The 4,185-nt window shown below is 35.0% G+C and overlaps 1 long non-coding RNA gene across 1 annotated transcript; it reads right to left on the bottom strand.

Annotated features, from left to right (window-relative positions):
• Nucleotides 1–321: 321 nt before the first annotated feature.
• Nucleotides 322–1,540, bottom strand: LOC146937038 (uncharacterized). The gene is made up of 2 exons (XR_015030837.1): nucleotides 1,471–1,540; nucleotides 322–600 (listed from the first exon to the last, which is right to left on the bottom strand). It is a non-coding gene; the product is annotated as an uncharacterized LOC146937038 (long non-coding RNA).
• Between the last annotated feature and the right edge of the window lie 2,645 nt (nucleotides 1,541–4,185).

Raw genomic sequence — 4,185 nt, 5'->3', positions numbered from 1 at the left:
CTTCCCAATTTTTATCAATATTCTTTAATTTCTGTTATTTAATTTTTTTTTTATAAAATCAATATCAGCGAATCTCCTATGAACTAAATGCCTAAATGCAAATTCATATTGTTCCAACTTGTGATTCCAGTTTTGTAACAGCCCGATTTTCAAAACAAGAGTGCATTTTTTTTCTTTTTTAAAACAACTCAATGCCATGCACTAAAGGATTCAAGATCGTCTTTAATTTAAAATCAGAGTAATAAAACATTTTGAAAGCATTACCAACAATACAATATGAATCAAATGTCACATTTTATAAAACAATATTAGGCAATGAGCTTTTAATATCAAATCATGCACTACGAAAGCATAAAATAGTGTTCGAGTATTCATTTCTCATGGTAGTATCATTTACAGCGATGCCCAAACAAAAGAAGTAAAAATCCATAAACATAAGACACCACAAGTAAAACATCTAAGCTGATCCTTAACTCTGAACTGGGATGACATGGTACAATATCCCACCAACGGCATCAAGCCTGACTGCCAAACTGCTACACCTCCAAAGCCTTTGCTATTCCAGCAAAGCACACTCCCTATTTGGATATGGGGCAAGGCCTGATCCAAGGATTAATGTAAAGGGTCACGATCTAAAAATAACATAATTACAAAAATACTGCAGGCATAACATACTAGCATGGTAAATTACGTCAGCATAAACATTCTTCACACAAAATATAATGATGCACAATTAGCCTAAAAAATGCAGACTCTACATGTGTGATACAACCTCCACTGGCTTATCACATGCAAATGATTCCGGAATAATCCACTCTGCAGAGGGTAAGAAAATCATGATTCTCATAGATTTAAGGTGGGTTCCTTCACGGCAGTCCACACCCCGCGCGTCCGTGCGTCTCCACGGACTACCGCGTACTATAAGACCAGATTTTAAGGTGGGTTCCTTCACGGCAGTCCACACCCCGCGCGTCCGTGCGTCTCCACGAACTACCGCGTATTATAACACCAACAATCTCATAGATTTTAGGTGGGTTCCTTCACGGCAGTCCACACCCCGCGCGTCCGTGCGTCTCTACGGACTACCGCGTACTATAAGACCCGTGCGTCCAACGGACTAACACGTACCATGAAATGCACGAGCATATATTGTCCACTCAATATGTGCAAATGCAACTCTTATACATCATTCAACATATGTAGTATAAAAACATGCCTCAACAAGCAGTTCACATATTATCTTTCAATTCATATCAAACAACATTTCATAAATCAACATGCATTTCATATATTTATTCACAAATCATATGAAAGCAACACACATCCACATATCATAATCAAGTTGATTGCAAACAAATCCCACACTGGGCAAACACATTCACTTAACATATCATATTCATAATACACACAATAGCACATACACCATCTAGGCATTTAAGTAACTATGATGTTGTAGAAAGTGCCCCTTACCTGAGCAAAGCATTCCTTAATGTACAACTCTACAACTCGTAAGCATCTACATCAGGAACGTCTCTAAACCCTTGAGTTAAGTATCCTAAAAGATACAATAACTTAGGTAAATACCGGCTCTAAAGTTTCCTACCCATTCTAGGTGAAACCTTAGCAACTCTCGAAAATACAATCAACTTCGATATTTTCTAAAACATAAATAAAATATTTTCCAACATGACATTCGTCTCAAAATCCTTGAAAATACTTTTAAGTCTTATCATGACCATAAAGTTAACAAAATATCTAAGGAAATTCTTTTCCTGCAAAGACTTTTCTTTCCCATGTTTATCTTCTCAAAACATTTTTAATACGATCACGAAGTATCGTTTCTAAATTATTTTTAAATAATTCCCCGACTGAATAATATATCACTTTTCCTTAAAATCACCCAAAATAAATATTTTCTCAAATAATTTAAGTCCTCAAGAGATCTTAAAAGATCAAAGCAATTGATAAATTGTTTTCCATTTTGAAACATCTTTTCGAAACCACTCAAAACTATGATAAAATGAATCTGACGAATTTTCGAGAGAGTCTCCTTTGTGTTTACATCGCATACCAGAGCCTCTGGCTCAGTCAATCTAACACAAATTCACAGACAAAATATTTTCACAACTCACCATTTCAATCATAAAAAAATTCGAACTCTGATAGTGTCAGCAGTCACTTCCAGTGTCAGCTCAGACATATTATTTTCAGAAAATCATAATAAATTCATTCGTCGTCGAAACATCGCGAACCATAGGTCCATTTCGACCGTCTCGACGAGGTGAATCCATTGGTCCACATCTTTTCACATTTCAGCAGTATTAAAATGACGAAAATACCCCTGAACAGTTCAGTCTTTTCGTCCAGACAACGTTTTTCAAAAACTAATCGGTTGAATCAACTCATTTACTTGTCTATAGCATAAATATCAAATAAAATTTACATTTCAACACTTTTCCAAAAACATTAAAATTTCAAAATGAACGGATCGTAAATTTTCTTTCAGATCTATACTCATACAAACTTACCCAACAACATTAATACATAACATCACGCAAGAAAATCGAAACTCGACACCCTTACCCATAAGATACTCAAAACCGTGATTAAAAAGAGGAAAAACGGGGAGGAATACTTCATTTAATGAACGTGAATCCCGAATGAGAAGATAGGAATCGTCAAGGGCTTCGTTTTGATATCTCGTTTGCGCGATTCGGACAAGGAACGAAGAAGTTACGGCCCCGAAAAGGTGGAGGATTGTGGGGCTGCGGGTTTGGATAGAGAAGAGAGAGAAAATTGTGATTTTTGTGAGTTTTTTACCACAAGCTTACTATATATAGTAGGTGGATTGGTTTGGAATTAAACCGGACCCGGTTCTTCGCGGTTCAAGGCACACGTAACTGATAAAGTTCTATCCTAACTCTGATTAACCTCTAACCAGTCTCAAACATCTTAGAATTACTTCCTTACTCTAAAACCACTATTTATTTTCTAATATTTTCTTATAGGAACTTTTCTCAACTCGCGGGTATAATATTCATAAATTCCCAAAACGTCATCTCAATGACAAGCAAATTTCCTGAATGAATATTAATAACTTCCAAGTTCCAATAATATTTCATTTGCAGGCGAGTTCATAATTTATTCTACCCCGAATCCCCAAACTCGCAAAAATGCTCAACAAGATTAAGAAAACACATACTCATGCATTCCCCTTAACTCAAGTCACAAAAACATAATCATTCTTAACAAACATCATGAAAATCATACTCAATCACCCAGAATAGAAAAACAATATATGTGAGTCAATCCTAGACCTCACATAACTAACTTGCTCTTCAAGTTTCCATTCAAAATAATAGTTTTGGAATCAAAATAATTTTTCGACAAAAATGTCATTTATTAACAAAGAAAACATCAGAACAAAATACAAAACCCTAAATTTAGTCGCAGTTAAATTATGGGTCTTACAAGTTTCACAATCAAACTTTTTTTGTCAAGTTTAGAGCATAAATTTATCTCGGCTGTGAATATCCTACGAGCTTGAAGTTAATTCAAACTAGTTACGCGTGTGACTCAAGATGCACACAAGAGCTTATTGGTAAATTCAGAAATGCCTAAATTTAATGCATGCAGAAAATAAAAACAATCAAGTCTACTAGGTGAAGTAGTCGACATTTATGTCTTCCAAAGTAATAGTTGGGTTCCTAAGAAAATGTGATAAAATAACTAACAAACTTAAGTAGTAAAATTCCAGCTTTTGGACTAGATTTCCTTAATGTGGGACAAAAAAAAAGATTGTACAAAGGTCCCTTAATTTGGTGCTTGTAAAAAGCTTGTGAAGGAACCACCTGAAGGCTACTTCAAACAAGACGAATGATCATGTAACGCCCAATTTGAAATTGTCTAGAATAATCAAAAGAGCGTTAAATAGTGATACTGGATACATTAATTATACAATATAGATTCGACTTCAAGTCGAACATCAAGATACAAAGCTTCCAAGTCATATGTTACATTATTACACACCAAAGTTTTTGCTTCATAGGTCTAATTACAAAGTCCAACAACATTTCTTAATTAATATAACATATGCATCTCTAGTTCAACTTCATGTTGATTTCTTGCAAACCCGTTCAATCCAAAGCTTTTTCCTTACCTTTTCCTTGAGTAACCTGTGAACCT

Source organism: Medicago sativa, chromosome 3 (assembly GCF_051527215.1).
Source record: "Medicago sativa cultivar Bolivia chromosome 3, Bolivia_mono, whole genome shotgun sequence".
NCBI classification, from domain to species: domain Eukaryota; kingdom Viridiplantae; phylum Streptophyta; class Magnoliopsida; order Fabales; family Fabaceae; genus Medicago; species Medicago sativa.
Note: the sequence above shows the minus strand (reverse complement) of the source record. Positions and strands in the feature narration are given on the sequence as shown.